This window comes from Symphalangus syndactylus, chromosome 1 (genome assembly GCF_028878055.3).
Source record: "Symphalangus syndactylus isolate Jambi chromosome 1, NHGRI_mSymSyn1-v2.1_pri, whole genome shotgun sequence".
NCBI lineage: Eukaryota > Metazoa > Chordata > Mammalia > Primates > Hylobatidae > Symphalangus > Symphalangus syndactylus.
Genome location: NC_072423.2, coordinates 122,285,732 through 122,308,072, shown reverse-complemented (window position 1 = coordinate 122,308,072; position 22,341 = coordinate 122,285,732). Strand labels below are relative to the sequence as shown.

Here is a 22,341-nt window from a genome sequence, read left to right as displayed (position 1 = left end):
AAACTGTTCTATCAGACTCTGGCTTCGCAAATCACAACTAAATTTTATGTTGGGCTTGGGGCACACCAGGTACCCCTTGGGGAAATGAAGTTGCAGGGGGAGGCTGTGGGTACCAAGCTCCCCAGCCCATGGCTGTGGCTCTTCAGGAAAGACAAGTGACGGCAGGCGGGGTGGAGAAGGTAAGATAAGTGTTAAAGAATTGATGTCAGATGGCTCCAGTGTTGTGCCAGGGGTGGTGCCTACCTCCACAAAGCCTGGTCCTGGGACTTCCTCCACACTGGGGGTCCCAGGTTCCGAGAATTGACGTGGGGTCTCTATAAATAGCGTCATTCCATATTGATCATCTTAAAAAGACACGGTATGTTCTAGGCCCACGGAGAGGAGAGTTCTGTCTAAAAATAGTCTCATCCCCAGGAACCGCTGCCAGCCTGAGGCGAGTGGTGTAAGCTGTGCATAGCCGAATGGGAAGTCTGAAGGGGTGGGTCAGAAACAGAGGCACAGAACCTCTCCATCCCCACTCCATTCCCTCTGCTCCAACCCACAGAGTTTGCCCCTGCCTCAGGGCCTTTGCACTTGCAGTTCCCTCTGTAACATTCTTTCCCTAGATCTCCTCGGGCTTGGTTCTTTCATGTTATTCAGGTCTCAGTTCAGTCTCCTCCTTCAAGGGGCTTTCCCTGCCCAGCCAGTCTAGAGTCACCCCCATGTCTCTCCATCACATTGTCCTGTTGTATTTCCTTCATAGCACTAGCCCCTATCTCAAATTATCTTCTGTATGGATTGGTTTAACGGTATCTCCCTACTTTTATGTAAACTTCATAAGAACAATTGTTATAGCTTGTACACCTTCTAGAACCTTCCATGGCCCAAAGGCATGAACTCTGCCTCAGACCCTTGCATCAGGGCAGCCTAGGCTGGCAGCAGGCTGTGGGGCTCTCCCATCCCAGGCTTCCCCTGCAGCCCTGGCCAGCCCTGTAGTGGGTCTGCTCCCCACGGGGCCCAGCCTCTGTCCACAGGCTACCCACTGGCCCTGCTTTTCCTCTCTCTGCCTTCTTCATGTATTTAGCCACAGGGCTTTTACTCCAGCTCCCTTCTCCCAATCCTATCACCCTGGATACCTGCCCTAGACAACTTCATCTTGTCCCTAAATATGGCTTTCTAGAACACCCTTCTCTCTGCAGAGCAAGGGCTTTCTTCCCTTTCTGCCTGCCACCCTCAGCAGGAATCACATTTCCTGCCATCAAAATCTCCCTCCCAGAGATTCACAGTAAGAGTTATTCCCTCTACCCAGGCCTTCCCGACTGCCCCCTGAACAAATAGTAACCACTACACACTTCACTGGTACGATCTTAACTCACAGACCTGCAGCCCTCACTGAGGGAAAGGCTTTCCCCCAGGCTCCTGCACGGCGATGTGCTGCACGGACACGCATGCCCACAGTGTCCACTCCAGGCTCTCCCGACAGCCCTCCCTGACCCCACCCCTCGCCAGCTCCCTTCTATCTCTCTCCTCCCTCTTCAACCATCAAACTCTTTGAAAGAGCTGTCTACACATACTGTCTCCACGTCCTCACCTCCAGCTCGCTTCTCAACCCACTCCAAACTGGCTTCCATTCCCACCAAGTCACTCATTCATTCATTCAACAAGAACCTGTCTGTGCTGGGCACTACATTCTGCGGGCGCTGAGTGGAGTTTCTCCTACCAAGGTCACCAGCACCCTCACCATGGCTCGATCTAATGGACACTTCTTTTTAAATTATTCATTCTTTTTCTATCTATCCATGAACTTCTGAGAATGTACCTTAAGTCTCTCAGCAGAAAGAAACAGGGCACTTACCCTCCCCCCTGAGCGGGGCACTCTCCTTGCCTTCTGCAGCGCCTCCTACTCCTGGCTTTCCTCCTACCTCTCTGGCTGCTCCTTCTCAGCCTTCTCTGCAGACTTCTGCTTTGATGGTGGGAGTGTTTCTGGGCTCCTGACTCAATCCCCTTCCTTCTTACCCTCTACACTACGTTAGAATCACCTGGGTGCTTTCAAAACTCCTGATGCCCAGGCCCCATCCCAGGGTCAAATGAATTAGCATGTTTAGGGCTGGAGCCTGAGCATAAGTATTTTTACTTAAAGCTTTCCAAGTGATGCTAATGTCACCAGGATTGAGAACCCCAGGTCTGCACTCTCGCTGGGCAATCTAACTCAGTGCCACATCTCCAATGACCAACCTCTGCTGAAGACTCCAAGTTTCCATTTCCAGCCCAGATCTCCATCCTGAACATAGTTCCTTCCTGGGCCCTTCCCTCCAACTACCTTCTGGATGTCAGCATCTGTCCCTGGAAGTACAACAGGTTCAAATCAGAACCATGAAACATCTGTCACTTTTCCTTTGCTCTTCATCAAGCTTGCCAACCCAAATTTAACTTGCCCATTCTTCTTCTCATGGTGCGCCAGGGGGCAGCACACCTCACTTAGTGAGACATTGGAGGTGGGGAATGGGAGAGCAGTATGTCACTTGACAGAGAAGGAAGATGGGACACCATAAGTTCTATTACCTGTGGTAAGCTGCCAGTCACCTCTCCTTCAATGGAAAGACTTTGGATGGCACCTGTGGTCTGAGCTGGGGAGGTGGTATAGTACACAGCAGATATTGACACTTGGGCTCAAACCCAAGTTCTGCTAGTTAGAAAATGTGATGGTGTGCAACTATTTAACCTTTCTAGACCACCAGTTTCACCATCTGCAAAATGGCCATTATGATGGTCCCTACCTCTAGGGTTGATGCAAGGATTCAGTGAGATTAACCGGATAAAGCGCTTAGTGCCATGCCTGGCCTGCAGAAAGCACTCAGTGAATGTTAGCTATTTTTAGTAACATTACTGAGGATAAATTCCCAATTCCTGAGCAGAGCTCACAAGGGCCCCCGTGACTGTGACCTTGGCTTTAACTCCGCTCTTCTCTTCCTCACACCATGGGACCCAATGAATCACTCAACTAATAATTGTGCTGTTTCACTTTTCTGTGCTTTTGTACATACTGGTCCTGACAGCTAGAGTGCACTGTCCTTGCCTGGAAAACTCCTATTCACCCGTCAAAACCCAGTGTGGAAGGTTATTTTTGTTAGAATAAGATTCTTGACTATTCCGGCCAAAGGTAACCACCTCTCCTGTGAGTGGGCTCTGGGGACACACTTCTATCACTGCACACCCTTCCAATAACGTTCCCAAGAGTGAGCATAAGCCAGCCTCCTCTGAACAGAACACAAACTGCAATTTGCCACTGTCCCTGGCTGCCCTCAGGACTCCCTTCTCTTTGGATTGCCTGGGCACCAGCCTCCGCTGTTCCCCCATCCCCAGCTGTCTCTGGTGCTTCCCACCAGTCCTCCAAGCCCAATCTTCATGCTGAGTAAGTCAATCCTAGAATTTTTCCAGAGGAGCTTTGATCAACACACAGAGAGGGGGCCGAGCACCTTGGAGCACAGCAGCTGCCCATGCCACGTTGGGCTGAATGCTGGCTCTTGGCACCCCAGGGCTGGTTCCCCTTCTGCTCAGATCCTCCTGGCTCAGTTCTAGGCTTATTTGCCCCACAGAAAGTAGATCTCAAGGTGTCTTCACACTGAGCGGTGCCCCCAATCCACTGATTCTCTAGATGACATTGAATAAGTCCTTGAGCTCCTCTGGGCCTCAGTTTCCCCGCTTGTACAATATGGTGGTGATGACATGATTAAAAGTTTAATGAGGCTCTTTTCAGCACAGAGCTGGACACTGTAACATAGAATCTGTGTTCCACACCCTGGCTGTCACCTGATCTCATCCTCTCCACGCTCCTGCGACAGCAGCCTGACCACCCTCATTCCACCTCTCACTCATTACCACCGATTCATATGCACCTGCCCAATTCTAACTGAGTGGAGATGAGGTCAAAGAGATGGAGTTGAGGGCAGCGGCAAGGGCCTGGGCCCCCAGTAGCTGGGACCTCTGCTGCTCAGGGTCCCACTAGATCCTGAAGGATGGTGGGAACCTGGGAGAGGGCTTGGGATGCCATGGCGTGGTGGGGGTGATTTGGTTTGCCTGTCTGGATGATACTGCCTAGGCTCACTGGGAGACACACCTGGGGTCTCAGCAGGAGGTGAGCAGATGCCTGGGAATGGAACATAGGCCCAGGACCTTAAGACGAGATAGATCCCATGGCCCGGGGCTGGGCTGAAGGCACTGAGGAGCACAAGAGTGAGTCTTGCACTATCTTAGCCACGGCGTCCTGATCTGGCTGTGCGCTGCTCTCCAACAGGTGTTGGCAAGGCAGGCCTACAGCCAGGGACTTGTCCCCAACATCATTTCCCCCCGTCCTCATCACCACCACTAACAGTCCCCACACATCTGGCCCCCACCAGCCCTTGGCCTCTCGGACAAAGCTTGGCACCTCCACTTTCTTCCAGAGCACCACCAAAGACGATCAAATAACACAGAGGTCGAGAGCCACCTCCCATCAGCGTGCGTGGATCTGTCTGGCTCAGAGAGAGGAGGGCAGAGAACTCTCTCCAATCTCAGCGCACAGAGATCTCCACCCCTTCGAGAAGCACAGAGATCAGATAGAGGAGATGCGGCCCCTTTAGGGCGTCAAAGGGCACCGAGATCTCTACATGGTCTAAACGCGCAGAGATCTCGTCCCACAGAGAGGACAGCCCCAGAGGACGGTTCCCCCTAGGCCCAGAGAAAGGGGGTGCGTGGCTTCCTCCCCCATGTCCAGCCCTGCTCAGTCAGCCCCCGCAACCCCCGCTCTCTGGAACCACATTCACTGCGCGCCTAGTCGCCGCTCTGACCTTGGGGTCTGCGGCCTCCGGTATCCGGGTCCCAATCCCAGACCCTCCCCGAGCCTGCGCCAGGGATGGCCGGGAAGCTGCGGCCGCAGCTCCCCCTCCCCCGGCCCTCGACAGCGCACCGGGAAACCCGGAAGGAAAGGGAAGGGAAGGGGGGCGCACGGTGATTACAGACGTCTCCCCCGGGGATACCCTCCAGCCGGGCGGATCTGCGCCCCTTCTCCCCCTCCGGCTCTCTGGGGCACTGATCGGGGAGGGAGCGGCTGGGCGGACTCGGGGCAGGGGAGGAGCACGCAGGGGCTGGAGGCTTCGGCCCTCGAGGAGGAAAGTTGGGCGGCGGCAGGCGGAGGGGGCTCCGGCCGGGCCAGGGCTGCCGGGCGCGGGGGCGCTCGCTCACCTGCTGGTCCCCCGGCCCGGCCCCGGGGTGGGCGGCTGCTGCTCGGCGCGGACTCGGCTCGGCGCGGGGCTCGGGGCACTGAGAGCAGGCTCAGCGGCCCCGGGGGAGCGATTCCTGCATCCTACGGGCGCCGCCGCCGTCTCGGCTCCGCGGCTCCGTTCGGGCTCCCGGGCTGGGCAGGCGGCGCGGGCTCGGGCTGGGGGCGGGGTCGGGGGCGGGGTCGGGGCGGGCCCCGCCTGGGCTCGGCCTGGGGCTTGGGGCCCCGGGCTGGCTCCGCCCCAGAGCGACGCGCCCGGGGCTCCGCACGTGGCGCTCCGCCCGCTCGGAGGGGGGACACACCGGCGCCCGCCGGGGCGCACACTCCCACACTGACCCGGGGGCTCACAGCCACAGACAGCCGCCCACGCGGCCGCGGACAGACAGACACAGGCAGGGGTACACACACGGCAACCCGGGGACGCTTCGCCACAGATGGCCACCCACGCGGACGCGGACAGGCACACATTAACAAACACTGGCATACACACCAGCACACGCCGGAGTATACACACACACACACACACACACACACACACACACACGCAACCTTGCTGACTTGGGAAGGCTACCAGACACCCACCCACCCAAGTGGACACGGGCATACACTGACACTCATGCCGAGACAGACACATGCTTCCATAGGCATACCTGCACTGACACAGACACACACATGCACCCTGAGACAGATACACACCTCCACACACCCACACAGACACAAACACAGACAGACACATCATTGACACACACTGACACTGAGGAAGACACTCTGACAAACTTAGACACCCACATGACTTAGACACACATCCACTGACACAGAGACACACACGCTCACTCGAACCACACTTTCCTGGAGACACATTTAGTGATGCCACAGAAATCTGCACAATGGTACACATCTACCTGAACACACTGACGCACATGCTGACAGAACCAAACACACACCCAGACCCAGAAGCAAGCAGGCAACCAACACAGAGACACCCACACGTGCGCGCACACACACACACACATACATATATATACATATATATACCTCTTTATATATATGCCTCCACCCTCTTGAGCCACATACAACCTTCACCTTGACATACGCAGAGCCTGGAGTCACATACCTACACACCCACTGTTTCTCACTCAGAGACATGGTCACAGGCACACACACACGGAGACATACGCTGACAAACAGTTGCTCCCATGCCCATGCCCAGGGCCTATGGGGACACACTTCTTGTTCAAACAAAACAGGCCATCAGGGCAACCTGCTTGGGTCCCCTTCCACGCTGTGGAAGCTTTGTTCTTTCCCTCTTCACAATAAATCTTGCTGCTTCTAAAAAACAAAAAAAAAAAAAACAAAAACAACAACCAAAAAAAAAAAAAAAACAGGCCATCAGCTTTTGCCCACGAGAAAAGTACAGTCATTGGAAGGGATGGTACACTTTTCTGCCACATTTTCAGGGCTCCCAGAAGAAAGAACCACTCTTAGAGAGCCAAATGGGTGCCAGGGTCTCAGAGGGCACAGCGGTGCTGGGTTTGGGAGCCCAGAGGCTGGGACCTGCTCCTCCATGATGGGGATCTTGGAGCGGTGGGAGGGCAAAGAGGGGGGTGGGGGACAGCGTCCGTTTGCGACCTGGGTGTGGGGCTTCGTTGGACGCCTTAGGTACATACGGAGGGGCTGCTCTGCTTGCAGGAGGGGATCAGTAAGAAAGTCAGTCTACAGGAAAGTTCAGGACATGGGCCTCTCCGGCCCCGAGTTGAGTGGGGTGTCTGGGGTACAGACGGATGGACCACAGGTCGGCTGCCAGCCTTTAGCGCCTGACGAGCCTCACGTTGGCTAGCAGCTCCCACTATCGGCCAGAAGGGGAAGTGCAGGCAGTGTCAACGTTTCAGCCCCCGTGCGGTACCGCCTTCCCAGAGTCACACCTACCAGGCAGGAGAGTACAGTAGCAGGAAGGTCCTACCTCCCCTAAGAACTTCCATCACGGGCTTCTCGGCCTCAGAGTGAAGCTTCTACTTGCAAACTGACATTAGGTCAAGCAGGAGACAAGGCTAGGATAGAAGCTGCTGGAGGTAGGGGTGGATACCTGCCTCCCTTCCTTCCATATGTAGCAGAAGTGGGGTTTTCACTCTCCTGTTTAGTATCGGGCAACTGGATGTTGCCAGCAGGAGAGGTGGGCTGAGCCTGGTAAGTCTACATGCACCCTGAATTTAAACAGGGGGACAGAAGCCCAGGGGATGGGGAACCAGAGCTCGGACCCTGTAGAAGTTCATCCATAAAAGCACACCTTGTGGTCCAAGAGAGGCCTCAGAGTGCAGAGAAAGGCAACAAGTGTCTGGAGACAGGCACTTCCTACAAAGAGCCCTTGCCAAGATCTTGGCTACTCCCTTCTCCTTGCCAGGCCCTATTTAAATTTTTTGTTTTGTTTTGTTTTGTTTGAGATGGAGTCTTGCATTGTCTCCAGGGCTGAAGTGCAGTGACGTGATCTCGGCTCACTGTAACCTCCGCCTCCCCAGTTCAAGCAATTCTCCTGCCTCAACCTCCTGAGCCTCTGGGATTGCAGGCGCTCGTCACCATGCCCAGCTAATTTTTTGTATTTTTAGTAGAGACAGGGTTTCACCATGTTGGCCAGGCTGGTCTCGAACTCCTGACCTCGTGATTCACCCACCTTGGCCTCCCAAAGCGCGGGATTACAGGCGTGAGCCACCACACCTGGCCAGCCCTATTTAATTAAAGCAATAAGAGGAACATGTTGTTGGCTGTCAGAGATAAATGTTTTAAAAACTAGTATTTCCTTTATTCGCCCCTCAGTTTCGCCCAAGGTTTGCCTTTACTTTGCCTCAGGTTCAAAGCTGGGTTAACCATATCATTACTCCTCTCTTGTGCTTTTGTTTTATTTCTTCCCCCATCATCACTCCACTGCCATCTCCTTCTCCACACAGGCACCTCTCTAAGTGCTAAAGTAGGTCTTTATGTGCACATCCTTGTAAAACAGGTAGTATTGTTGTTTGTGCATATGCATTTTCTCTTCTACCAGCCCAAAGCTTTTCTTTTTGTGTTTTACTTCTATTGAAACTACATAATGGAAAAGTGCACAAATCCTAAGTGTTCACTTGAAAGGGTTTTCTGTTGTTGAACACATCCGTGTGAGCAGCACAACACAGAAGCCAAATGTTATCAGTACCACTGAAGACCTCTTTGTGCCCTCTTTCTGTCACCACCGCTACGCCCACCCAGAGTTAACTACTACAGTCACATCGAATTCCCCTTGCTAGTTTTACCTGGTTTTGATATTTATTTAAAGTGGAATTGTATAATAGGAGCTCTTTTGTGTCGGGCTTCTTTTGATCAGCTTTACGCTCATGAGAGTCACATGTTGCTGCTTGTTGTTGTAGTTCATTCATTCTTGTTGCTGTACAGCATCCTATTGTGTGCATATACCAGACTTTACCCATTCTACTGCTGATGGGTGTCTGGGTAGTTTCTAGTTTGGGGTTCATGAGTAGCACACCTATGAACATTCTAGTACATAAATTTTGATGAACATATGTACCCATTTCTGCCAGGTACATATCTGGGAGTGGAATTGCTGAGTCATAGGATAGTGTGTGTTCACTTTTAGCAGATGTTGCCAGACAGTTTTCCACAGTGGTTCCACCAGTATTCACTCCACCAGCAGTGAATGTATGCATCCTTTAACATTTAATACTTTTGTCATTTTCATTTTATCTCCTTCAGTGGGTGTGCAGAGGTTTCATATTCTGGTTTTAATTGGCATTTCCCTGATGACTAATGAAATTGAGCACATTTTTTATGATTAATGGCTGTCGGTGTGTATGTGCTTTTCATTTATATAAATGGGTATTGTTCTAGATTTCCTTCTTTTCCTTATGTTTCTCCCTCAACACCCTGCTTTTGAGCTGTATCTGTGTTGTGGTGTAGGCAGCTGGTTCTTTGCTTCTGATAACTGCAGAATGTTCTGTGTTCTGCATCCACGGCACTTTATTAATCCATTCCCCTTGAGGTGAGAGATTGAAGAAGGTAAGTGGATGGAAGTGTAGTAACTGTCTTGTGTTCCTGTTTTCTTCACTCTGCTAATTCCAGGGGTGGAGGTGGACAAAGAAGCAAGTGGGGTCTCAGATCCATAAACAGTCAGGACCAGGAGGCATCTTAGATGGTGGAGATGCAGGTTGGGGCTGAGAACAGGAGGCCTGGGGGAAAGGCCACACAAAGGCCAGCAGACCCAGAAATGCCTTGCCCAGCCCTCCCCAACAGAGGCTGGTCCTGCCTCATGCAGATGGCTATCTCTGAGCTCTAGATGGAGGGCATCTGTTACAGTGGAGGCAGGCTTGAGGAGCCTTACTGAAAGTAAGGAGGTCTAGTGAGAACCCTGGTTTCCTCCTTCTGCTGGGCACTGGAACTCTGACTCTTATGTGCACTTCCCACTAGGCAGGGGGCTGGGGAATTTCACATTGAGACGCTGACCAGCCCAAGAGAAAACATCTCTGATACTGGGCACTGACATTACCATCTATACGGCGCACTTGTCAAGAAACTCTGCCTGCTCCACATTCATCCCCACCCCTCTTTCTCCTTGCCTGCCTCTTCCATGAAGGCTGTAAGAGGCAAACAGTATTTGCCTTTCCAGTTTTTCCTATACCCAGTGGCGGCCGCGTAACTTGATGAGGGCCAAGGATCAGAAGCAAACTTCTGCTAGGGAAGGGCAGTTTCTGAGAGAGCATTTGTTTTCCTGGTAAAAGAGGACAAGAGCTGCTGGCTCTACTGTCTTCCTCTTCTTGATTCTCCCTGCCTTGAATGAGGACATGATGCTTGGAGCTGACAAAATCTCTCTCAGCCTTGAAGGTAAGGCTGGGAGAGTTGCAGAAACATTGGCCTTGATGGCAATGAACCATAGAACTAATACCTTTGTACTTCTCTTTCACGCCTTTTTTTTTTTTTTTTTTTTTTTAAGATGGAGTCTTGCTCTGTCACCCAGGCTGGAGTGCAGTGGCGCGATCTCTGCTCACTGCAACCTCTGCCTCCCGGGTTCAAGCAATTCTCCTGCCTCAGCCTCCTGAGTAGCTGGGATTACGGGCATGTGCCACCGTGCCCAGCTAATTTTTGGATTTTTAGTAAAGACAGGGTTTTACCATGTTGGCCAGGCTGGTCTCTAATTCCTGACCTCATGATCCACCTGCCTCGGGCTCCCAAAGTGCTGGGATTACAGGCGTGAGCCACCGCGCCTGGCCTTCTCTTTCACTCTTTGTTTAAACAAACAAGACAGGATTCTCTGCCATCCACAGTCAGATTGTGTTGGGTGAGGAGGGGCCTGGTAGCTCAGTTGCTCCGAATACAAACTGTTTACTAGCTCTGGTGTTTTTAACCTCTCTCTTCCTCCCCATTTTCGAAGGTACCCAATGCCTGGAGTCCTGAGAACTTTCCAGGGTTTTGAAGAGAGTGGCTACCCCTTGCTTTCTTTTGCCAGCTTTCCCTCTGCAGGCACACTCTGCTCTGGCAGTTATGGCTCAAACTTCCAGGCAGTTGTCATCATATCCGCTCTTGGCCCCTCTTCCTTACATTTTGTCCTTTTACAATTATTTCACTGTCGGCTGGGGACTGTGGCTCATGCCTATAATCCCAGCACTTTGGGAGGCTGATCAGGGCGGATCACCTGAGGTCAGGAGTTCGAGACCAGCCTGGCCAACATGGTGAAACCCGTCTCTACTAAAAATACAAAAATTAGCCAGGCATGGTGGTAGGTGCCTGGAATCCCAGCTACTCGGGAAGCTGAGGCAGGACAATCACTTGAATCTGGGAGGCAGAAGTTGCAGTGAGCCGAGATTGTGCCACTGCACTCCAGCCTGGGTGACAGAATGAGACTCTGTCTCAAAACAAACAAACAACAAAAATTATTTCACTGTCACTTTAGTGACATTTCAATAGATGTCTTCCACTATATTTTGAAAGAAAGTCCTCCATTTCAGTTACTACCCCAGGTAGTTTTAAGTAGTAATCAGATACTACCCTCATGGATTGTGAGCATTCTTGCTTTATTTTGAAGGCCTGAGCAATTGAGACCCTCTATCTTAGAAGGGGCAGAGAAAAAAATAAATATATTCATGGTCAAGGCCATGACCCGCTGCCAAAGGGCTGGTGACCCGATCCTGCCTTTATACCTAGACAATGGACAGGGTAATGCTCTTATCTGAGGGACCATTCCCATGTGGGAAGCATCTGCTGTCTCTTACATGTACCCTCAGCCCAAGTCAGACACACATGCCCTCGCCTCTGCGGGTGGCCCCACTAGCTCAAATAATGCCTACCTGCAAATCTGCAAATGAGGATGAGCCGCCCCTTCCTCAAGACACTTGACTGCCATCTGCTGGAAAATTGAGAGAAAATAGAAATCTCTGATGAGTAGGAATGTGCATCGTACCCCAGGTTGTGTGAAGCATGACGGTGCATGGCATCGGCCCCTGCCTCCACCTGTCTCATCTCCTTGCTGCAAAATGCAGTCCCTCACCCATCAGCTCTGGCCATTGTAGTGACTAGGGAGCAGGGCTTGGAGGGCCAGAAGTCTTGATAGGATTCTTCACTTATAGCCCATGTGACCTTGTATTAAACACATAACCCTTCTGGGCCTTACTTTACTGATATATAAAATGAGATAATTCTGTACTTACCTAGCTGAGTTGTTAAGAGGAGCAAATGAAATAATATGGGAATATGTTTTAAAAATAAATATTTTACAGATTAAATTTGACAGTCATACTATCTAAAGCCTATTCATCCTTTGCTTTTGATTGGGCTCCCTAAAAACCCCAAAAACAGACTCCAAAATGGAGATTTGCACGCAGGAAGTTTCTATGGAGTGCACTTGGAAACAATATTTGTAAGGATGTGAGGGAAGCAGGGTTGGGCAGAGGAAGTTGAACTCTAATGTGGTTGCAACCAACACCTCAGCCAAGCGTCCTGGAAGCTGGGATGACCAGGAGTTGGGATGACCCCTTGGAGTTGTCCCAATTTTAGGCCACAGTGGTATGAGCAAGCTTGTCTACCTCCACTTCAACCAGTCATTGGCAGTGGCCTGCTTCTGATGAGAGGCCATAACCTTGGGTGGGCAGCTCCCATGAGGCAAGGGCAATGTCCAGACAGGGGCACATCTGAGAGCCATCAGCAGCCACACTCCTGGCAGCTGGAGGAACAACCTCCAGCTGGAGGAGGAGCTAGATGGAGGAATTCCATCCTAAGAGGGGCTCTGGGCAACTCACTGCAGCATGCTCTCTTCCCTTGGTTGTATACGCGGAGTGAGGGGTGTTGTTGTGCACGCAATATGGAAGCCATAAGAAAAAGAGCCAACCATTGATTCTATACATTACACAGCCTTCCCAGGTCTGAGCTTTGTAGGGTAAGAAGCACCAGACTGCTGTGGGAGGGGGGTCTCCTGGGCATTATCCCTTTCACTCAGCTGGCCTTTCTGGCAGCTGAATCTGCTCAAAGCATATTCTATTCAAAGTATATTCTCAAGTCCGCATGGGGTGATCTGCTTCCCGATGTTCCATTGCATTTCACTGGGGACATGTGATCACCCTGAGTTCTGCCACCTTCATAAAGGTGCGATGGTTGTCCTGTGTTTTGTCATATTTCACATCAGTGCAGTGGTGTAGTTGTGTAAGAGAGTCAGAGTGAGAGATTTAGAGTCTGCAGATCCAGAATCCTGGTGCCTGAATTCATCCCACAGATGTATTTTTGGGGGCAGGGAGAGTGGTGTGCAGGTAAAGTGTGTCAAATAGTTTATAGCAATGTGAATATCTTTGTCTGAGACATGCACTCGCCAAGTCCCTTTGATCCCCACCATTCCGTGTTGTATTATGTTTATTAAATTACTTGCCTGGCTCTGCCGGCATTTGCGATTTTCTGTCTTGGATTAGGACCAAGCAGCACCAAGAGGATTGTGGAGCACCCAGTGTGGCCACAGGAACTAGGTTCAGAAGGAGGTGGGTAGGCTCTGGGCAGGCTGCATGCTGTAATGAGCAAGCAGGCAGGGACTGGAATGGGGCTGAAGGTGGAGGGGAGGGTGACGTTGGTTACAGAGGAGCTAGTGAGCTGTGTTCAGAGCTGGAGACTCTCATTGGATGGGAGCTGTGGTTGGGCATTGGGTTTCCACCAGAGTTTTATTTTTATACATTTGAGAAGCATTTTTATTGATACACACACACAACATGGATGAATCTTAAATTTGTTGTGTTAGGTGAAAGCAATCAGCCTCGAAAGGTTTTGTAGATGTTATGAATTCATTTATATGGCATTTTGGGGAAGGCAAAATTAAAGGAACAAGAAACATCAGTGGCCGTGGGGGCTGGGGGTGGACGGAGGTGTGGGCTGACTACAGAGGGGCGGAGTGAGGGAGGGAGCATTTTAGGGTGATGGGCTGTTCTGTATCTTGGCCGTGATGGTGGTTCCATGACTCTACATTTGTCAAAACTCACAGAACTGGACACCAAAAGGCATGAATTTCCCTGAATGTAAATTAAAATATAAATAAATAAATGGTTTAAAAAACAAGAAAGGAGGCATTTTTACCTTTGTGAGCGGAAGTGGTGCTTCCTTCAGGAATGTGTGAGTGTGTGGGTGTGTGTGGAGTGGGGGAGAGACAGGAGGTATCTCTGGCTGTTAGAGAGATGGTAGTCAGAGCTGCCGTTCTGGAACAGTCCTTGGATTTCAGGTATTTCATCTCTGCTGCTCTGTACATAAGCCTGGTCTAGGGGCTCTCGTTGCCCAGAAACAGGAGTTTGGACTTTGAAACAAAAGACTGTGTTTTGTTTTGTTGATCAGACGTTTTCTCCCTAACGCACTCTTTGCTCTCTCTTTGGTGGTAGAGAAGAGGGAGGGAGCCGGTAAGTGAGGGAGCCAGTGATCCCACGCTGGGGGCACTCCTGAGCCTCCCCCTCAGTTCCGTTCCTTCCCCAGCATCCAGATTTCTAAAAATAAAAACATCAGGGATTTGGAAAGAGGACTGGAGTCCCAGTACTACATAGGTTAGCTGAGAGGCTGCCCCAGGCCTCAGTTTCCCCATCTCTAGGAGCAAAACTGTGGGATTCTGAAATCCTCCAGTTACCCCACCCCACTCAGCAAGAATGCGGTCATAATGAATGAAGGCGGCACACAAGGAGCAACTCAGCCTCTCCTGCTGCCGTTCCCCTGCCTGGGGCTACCTCCTTCACTTCTGCATCCAAATGCTAACAGGAGTCCTGGGTGTCCCAGCCTACCCTGTGCCGCCTGCACGCTCCTGAGATTAGTGAATGAACAAAGGTGTTAGACCTGACAAGAGGATTCAGGAGACTTTGGTTCTTTTTCTTTTTTTTTTTTTTTTTTCACTGGAAGTCAATGCTTCGGGCCAGAAAATGCTTAAACCTGGCAGCGGCTGACAAAAGCTGCCTCTTGTCAGCAAGCGTATCAGCTTCTGAAAGAGATAAGAGGCAGGGGGCTGGAGTGCAGGCTTCTCAAGTGAATGCTGACAGGAGAACAGAAGAGCTGCCTCCCACTCTCACCAGCACGGAGATCCGGGCTGCCAGGGGGGAGACATCAACCACTCCAGCCCCCACACTGCTCTGATGAGGGGAGACAGGTCTGGGCACCGGCAGTGACCTGCCCAGGGCCTGCAAGCAGCAGCGGCTGTTGCTGGGGTCCCTGGGGAGAGTCTGGGGACCTGTCCGCCTAAATGCACACTGGGGAAGAGGGGAGCTGCTCTGGATTTAGCTGTGGAATGGAGGCAGCCTTGTAATTTCTGAGCGCTGTGGAGAACAGAATCCCTGTGGCTCGCATTCTGAGAAAGGAGTGTTGGGGGCCCAATCAGCCACAACTCCCAGGGAGGTTTGGCTTCAGCCTGGGCCAACTTCGGGACCACTTCCTTATTGATGGACCTTTCCATGGGAACAGGGTGAACACAGGGCTTGACGTTTGTTCTTTTGGAAGATTCCGCTGAATAACTCTCATTCATTTCCAGGGTCCAGACCTTAGCTGTAATGTCTTTTAGGGCCCCACCTGGGATGCCTCTAGATAAACATCCAATAGAAATGCCTTTTTCTATGGTTGTTGTCAAGCCTTTGCGGGTGGACAGCAGGGAGAGGCCCTCCGTTTGCCTCCTGGCTCATGTGCCTGGTCTATACCTGTTGGATCACACTGAGAAGCAAAATTGAACTGTTTAATGCTTCTGAGGCTGAGTGGATGGGACACTCAGCCGCAACTTCAACATCCTTCTAGTGCACCTTTCTGTACCCAAGCCAGAAGGCTAGCAAGTAGATTTCCCAGACTCCTTTGCAGATAGAGTTCTGGATTTAAATTTAGATTCCACCAATTAGATGTGCTGGCATGAGATTTGAATAGCAGTTTAAAGCAGAAATCATCTTCCTACTGTTTTGGCTGTTTCTCCTGGCAAGCATAGTAGAGATGTTGGGCTTTTCTATGTCAGTATTCCAGTGACCTGTGACCAGATTTATGAGTATAAAAAAAAAAAATATGTAGCAGGTGTAATGGCTTTCTTACCATGGTGAATTCTCCTTTCATTTTTTGAAGCACTCTCTTGGAAGTCAAACATCATGTAGAAAGTCTGATCACCATGCTGTGAGGAAGCTCAGGACTGCCATAGGTAGAGAGATAGTCCATGTGAAAGAGCAATGAGATGCCAAGATGGGAGTAAAGCATTCTTGGATGTTCTAGCTCATCCTAACCAACAGCTCAATGCAGCTGAGTGAATGACCCTGGCTAATGCCACATGCAGCAAAAGAACCACTCAGCTGAGCCTGCCCAGGTTCCTAACACACAAACTTAGGAGCAAATTAAAAGGTGATTTTTTTTTTTTTTTTTGAGAAAGAGTCTTGCTCTGCCACCCCAGCTGGAGTGCAATGGTGCGATCTCGGCTCACTGCAACCTCCGCCTCCTGGATTCAAGCAATTCTCCTGCCTCAGCCTCCCAAGTAGCTGAGATTACAGGCACCTGCCACCATGCCTGGCTAATTTTTTTTTGTATTTTTAGTAGAGATGGGGTTTCACTGTGTTGGCCAGGCTGGTCTCAAACTCCTGACCTCAGGTGATCCACCCGCCTCGGCCTCCCAAGGTGCTGGGATTACCGGTGTGAACCACTGTGCCTGCCTAGAAGGTAATTTTTTAAAGCCCATTCAATCTTGGGATAGATTGTTGCATCTCAATAGACAACTAAAACACTGATCCTTGGATTAAAGCTGTTGTAATTAGTACTTTTTAAATGGAGACATAATTTACATGGGGTAATGTTTAAAGTGTACAACTTGGTAAATTTTGACATATGTATACATCCATAAAATTGTTACCACAATCAAGATAGTGAACATATACATTACCTCCAATAGTTTCTTGTGCCCCTTGCAATCCTTCCCTCTTGTCCCTTCCTGTACACCCATCTCCTCACCCCTGTCACCAGGGAACCACTGATCTACTGCCCTTGCTTTCTGATACTACAAATTAGTTTGTATTTGTCTGGAGTTTTCAATAATGGGATAATTATTATTATAATTTTTCGTCTGGCTCTTTTAAGCATAATTATCTTGAAATTCATTCATGTCATTTTACGTATTGATAGTTCATTCTTTTTTATTGCTGAGTAGTATTTCATTGTATGGTTGTATCAAAATTTGTTTACTAATTCAACTGTTGATGGACATTTGGGTTGTTTCTAGTTTTAACTGTCATGAATAAAGCTTCCATGAACATTCATGTGCAAATCTTTGTATGAACATAGACTTTCATTTCTGTTGGGTAAATATCAAGGAGTGAAATGGCTGGATTGTACAGTAGAGGAATGTCTAATTTTTTGAGAAATCATAAAACTATTTTCTAAAGTGGTTACACCATTCCCACTAGCCGTGGCAAGTTCCACTTCCTCCATTATCTCCCCAAAACTTGGTCTGGTCTGGTCAGTTTTTTAAAATTTTAGCTAAGTGTTTAATAGTATATCATTGTGATTTTAATTTGCATTTTCCTAATGACTAATGATGTTGAGCATCTTTTTGTGTGCCTGTTTACTATCCTGGTATCTACTTTTTGAAGTGTCTGTTCAAATCTTTTGCCCGTTTTAATATTAGATTGTTATTTGCTTATTATTGAGTTTTGAGAGTTCTTTATATATTCTGAATCATCTATCAAATTTGTGTTTTGCAATTTTTTTCCAGTATGTGGCTTATCTTTCCGTTTTTTTTCTTTGTTGTTGTTGTTGTTGTTTTTTTTTTTTTACAATGTCATGGACTTCTGGTTTCAAAATGGCAGCATAAGTTCAAGCTAGCTTCACTGTCCTCCCCACAACAGAAAACCAAACCCAAATTATACAGTGCTAGGATTATCACCAGCAATATCCCAGAACTAAGTATGGGAATGAGTCAATTCCTGGGTCCACAAAGAAGTGAAAAAACTCCAAGCAGACTGTAGTAGAACCAGATTTTCATATCTGCAATGCCCCTTTCCCCAAGCTGCCGAGCAGCAAGCATGCAAAATTCCACCCCTTCCTAACTCATAATTATTATTTTTTTTTTTGAGAGGGTCTTACTCTGTCACCCAGGCTTGAGTGCAGTGGCACGATCTTGGCTTGTTGTAACCTCTGCTTCCTGGGTTCAAGTGATTTTCATGCCTCAGCCTCCTGAGTAGCTGGGACTACAGATGCAGACCTTGATAATTTTTGTATTTTTAGTAGAGACGGGGTTTAACCATGTTTGCCAGGCTGGTCTCAAACTCCTGACCTCACGTGATCCACCCACCTTGGCCTCCCAAAGTGCTGAGATTACAGGTGCCAAATCAGTTTCTACATTGGGAAAAGTGATACTAAGGTGGATAACCAGCTTTCCCACTTTCTAGATTCTCTGGCAGGAGCTCTGTCCATGCCTCAACCCACAGGAAGTAGCGTGAGTGCCTAAAGGGGACATATTCCTGAGGACAGCAAGAGACAAAGTGGGGAGGCGGGATTATCACCCCTGGCTCTAGAAAATTTGCTTTGTAACTTAGCCGAAGGAGATGGCAAGTGGAAGTGGTTGTTCAGCAGCAACACACTGTAGGAGGTACATTCCACAGGCCCTCTGGGCACAAACCGCTTGTCAGCCTTTCCACATTGCTGAATATCCCCTTTGGGGCCTCTTCCTGACTGGCAGCTCTCTGATTACTTGCTAGAGCTGAGGCAATCCTGGGCTTAAGGTGCCATCTAGTGCCAAAAAGGAGGCAGTGACCTAGTAGAAAAAAAGAAATTCAACAGGTAGATTATGAAGATGTCTAAGTAAATATACCCAATAAGAACGAAAGCAAGTCATACAGAGAATACTGGAGTAAGTTACTAATCCTTCAATGTGAAAACAGTTGTATACAGGGAAATATGACCTCTGCAAATGGACAAAGCAAAGAAACAGTGACTGACCCTAATGAGACAGTGATAGGTGAGCTCTCTGACCAAGAATTCAAAATAGTAGTTTTAAAGAAACATAGTAGTCATCAAGATAACACAGAAAAAGAATTCAGAAATTTATCAGAGAAATTTAGTTAAGGCATTGAAATAAATTTTTAAAAATCAAACAGAAATCTTGGAATAGAGAAATACACTTGATGAATTGAAAAATTCACTGGAGGTTCTCAACAGCAGAATGAGTCAAGCAGAGGAAAGAATCAGTGAACCCACAAACAGGCTATTTGAAATGACATGGTCAAGGGAGAAAAAAGAAAAAAAAATAAAAAGGAATGAAGATTTCCTACAAGATATAGAGAATTACTTCAAAGGCCAAATCTAATAATTATTGGTGTTCAAGAGGGAGCTGAGCAAGGGCAAGGGGTGTAGAGCATATTCAAGCAAATAATAACGGATTATTTTCCAAAACTTGAGAAAGATATAAATATGTAGGTACAGAAAGGTCAGAGAGCACCAAACAGTTTCAACCCAAACAAGACTACCTCAACGCATATAATAAGCAAACTCTCAAAGGTCAAGGACAAACATAGGATTCTAAAGGCAGAAAAATAAAAGAAGCAAATTATATGTAAAGTAACTCCAATTCATCTGGCAACAAACTTCTCAATGGAGACCATACAGGCTAGGAGGGATGGAACGACATTTTCAAAGTGCTGAAAGAAAGCCACTGCCACCCAATAATACTCTATCCAGAAAAGTGATCCTTGAAATATGAAATAGAGATGAAGTCTTTCCCAGACAAATAAAAGCTAAGATAATTCACCATCACCAGACCCATCTTACAAGAAATGCCCGTGGAAACCAAAAAAGAGCAGGAATAGCTATGCTTATATCAGATAAAACAGACTACAAAGGGATCAATACAGCAAGAGAATATAACAATTACAAATGTCTATGCACCCAGTACTGGAGTACCCAAATATGTAAAGCAAACATTAATAGATCTAAAGGGAGAGTTAGACAGCAATACAATAATAACAGAGGACTTCAATGCCCCATTCTCAGTAATGGACAGATTATCTAGACAGGACAACAACGAAACACCAGAGTTAAGGTACATACTATACAAAATAGGCCTAATTGACAGTTACAGAACATTTCACCCAATTGCTGCAGAATACACATTCTTTTCATCAGTACATGGAACATACTCCAGGATAGGCCATATTTTAGGCCACAACTCAAGTCTCAACAAATTAAAAAAAGTAGAATTCATACCAAGGATAATTTCTGACCACAACTGAATAAAACTAGAAATCAATAACAAAAGGAACTTTGGAAATTACACAAGCACATCAAAATTAAACAACATGCTCCTGAATTAAAATTAATTAATGTTAATTAATTTTAACTAAAATTAATGTTAATTTTAACTAAAATAATTAACGTTAATTAATTTTAATTAAAATTAATTAACGTTAATTTTAATTAGCTAAAATTAATTAAAAGAGAATTAAAAAATTCCTGCAAACAAATGAAAATTGAAATACAACATACCAAAAAGATGAAATACAGCAAAGGCAGTACTAAGAGAGAAGTTTATAGCAATAAACGCCCACATCAAAAAAGTTGAAAGACTTCAAATAAACAACCTAATGGTGCACCTCAAGGAACTGGAAAAGCAAGAATAAACAAAACTCAAAATTAGCAGAAGGGAAAATAAAAATCAGAGCATAAATAAATAAAATTAAGACTAAAAAATTTATAAAAGATGAATGAAATAAAAAGTTGGTTGTTTGAGAAGATAAATAAAATCAACAAACCTCTTGTTAGATTAACAAAAAAAAGGAAACCCAAATAAATAAAATCAGAAAGGAAAAAAGGGACATAACAACTGAGACCATAGAAATACAATGAATCATTGAGGACCATTATGGAAAATTGTTGCCAACAAATTGGAAAACCTAGAAGAAATAGACGTATTTCTGGACACATACAACTACCAAGATGGAACCACGAAGAAATAGAAACTTCAACAAGTCAATAATGAGTAACAAGATCGAAACTGTAATTACAAAGTCTCCCATCAAAGAAAAGCCCAGGACCTGATGGCTTCACTGCTGAACTCTACTAAACATTTAAAGAAGAACCAGTACCAATTCTACTTAAACTCTTTGAAAAAAATTGAAGAGACAGAATACTTTCAAACTCATTATATGAGGCCAGTATTAGCTTGATACCAAAACCAGACAACCAAAAAAACAAAACTACAGGTCAATACCCCTGATGAATATAGATGCAAAAATTATCAACAAAATACTAGCAAACTGGAGTCAACGACACATTAACAAGATCTTTTATTATGATCAAGTGGGGTTCATCCTAGGGATGCAAGTATGGTTTAACATGCACAAATCAATAAAGGTGACATATCACATTAAAGAATCAAGAACAACAACCATATAATTATTTCAGTACATGACAAATCCAATAAAATTCAGCTTTCCTTTAGGATAAAAACCCTCAACAAACCGGGCATAGAAGGAACATACTTGAAAAGAAGGCCATAGGTGACAAACCTACAGCCAACGTTATACTGAATGGGGGAAAAATGAGATCTTTCCTCTAAGATCTGGAACAAGACAAGGATGCCCACTTTCACCACTTTTATTCAATACAATACTGGAAGTCCTGGTCAGAAAATTAGTCAAGAGAAAGAAATAGAAAAACCTGAAGAGCATATCAAAAAATTCTGAAAACTGATACAGAAATTCAGTGAAGCTGCAGGATACAAAATAAACACAATAAATCAGTAGCATTTTTATATATTGATATGGTTTGGCTGTGTTCCCACCCAAAATCTCATCTTGAATTGTAATCCTCTTAATCCCCATGTGTCAAGGGTGGGTCTAGGTGAAGGTAATTGGATCATGGGAGTGGTTCCCCCATGCTGTTTTCTCTCGAGATCTGATGGCTTTATAAGCACCTGGCATTTCTTCTGCTTGCACTCACTCCTTCCTGCTGCCCTGTGAAAAAGGTGCCTGCTGCTTCTTTGCCTTCTACCATGATTGTAAGTTTCCTGAGGCTTCCCAGCAATACTGGACTGTGAGTCAATTAAACCTCTTTCTTTTATAAATTACCCAGTCTTGGGTATTTCTTCATAGCAGTGTGAAAACAGACTGATACATATGTCAACAGCAAACAATCTGAAAAAAATTTCAAGAGAGCAATCCCATAAAAAATAGCCACAAAGAATATAGAATACCTAGAAACCAACTTAACCAATGACATGAAAGAGCTATACAAAAATACTCTATAAAACATTGATGAAATAAATAAAAAAGATGGTAGGATACTCCATGCTCATGGAATGGAAGAATTAATATTGTTAAAAATGACAGTACTACTCAAAGCAATGTACAGATTCAATGCAATTGTTATCAAAATACCAAGGACATTCTTCACAGATGTAGAAAAAAAAATCCTAAAATGTATATGGTGATATAGTTTGGACATTTGTTCCTGCCCAAATCTCATGTTGAAATATAATCCCCAGAGTTGAAGGTGGGGATTGATGGGATGTGTTTCTATAATAAGGATGGATTCCTCATGAATGGCTTGAGTTTTCTCCTTGGTGATAAGTGAGTTCTCACTGTGAGTTCACTTGAGGTATGGTCATTTAAAAGTGTGTA

General features: G+C 47.0%; 1 protein-coding gene across 7 annotated transcripts in view; it reads right to left on the bottom strand.

The window, feature by feature from the left end:
* SCN5A (sodium voltage-gated channel alpha subunit 5) overlaps positions 1-5,355 on the bottom strand; it is a 101,704-nt gene extending 96,349 nt beyond the window's left edge. For all 7 annotated transcript variants that reach the window (XM_055282544.2, XM_055282569.2, XM_055282586.2 and 4 more), the window contains exon 1: positions 5,200-5,355. The gene's annotated coding sequence lies outside the window, so the exon portion shown is untranslated. The remainder of the gene's footprint in view (positions 1-5,199) is intronic.
* Between the last annotated feature and the right edge of the window lie 16,986 nt (positions 5,356-22,341).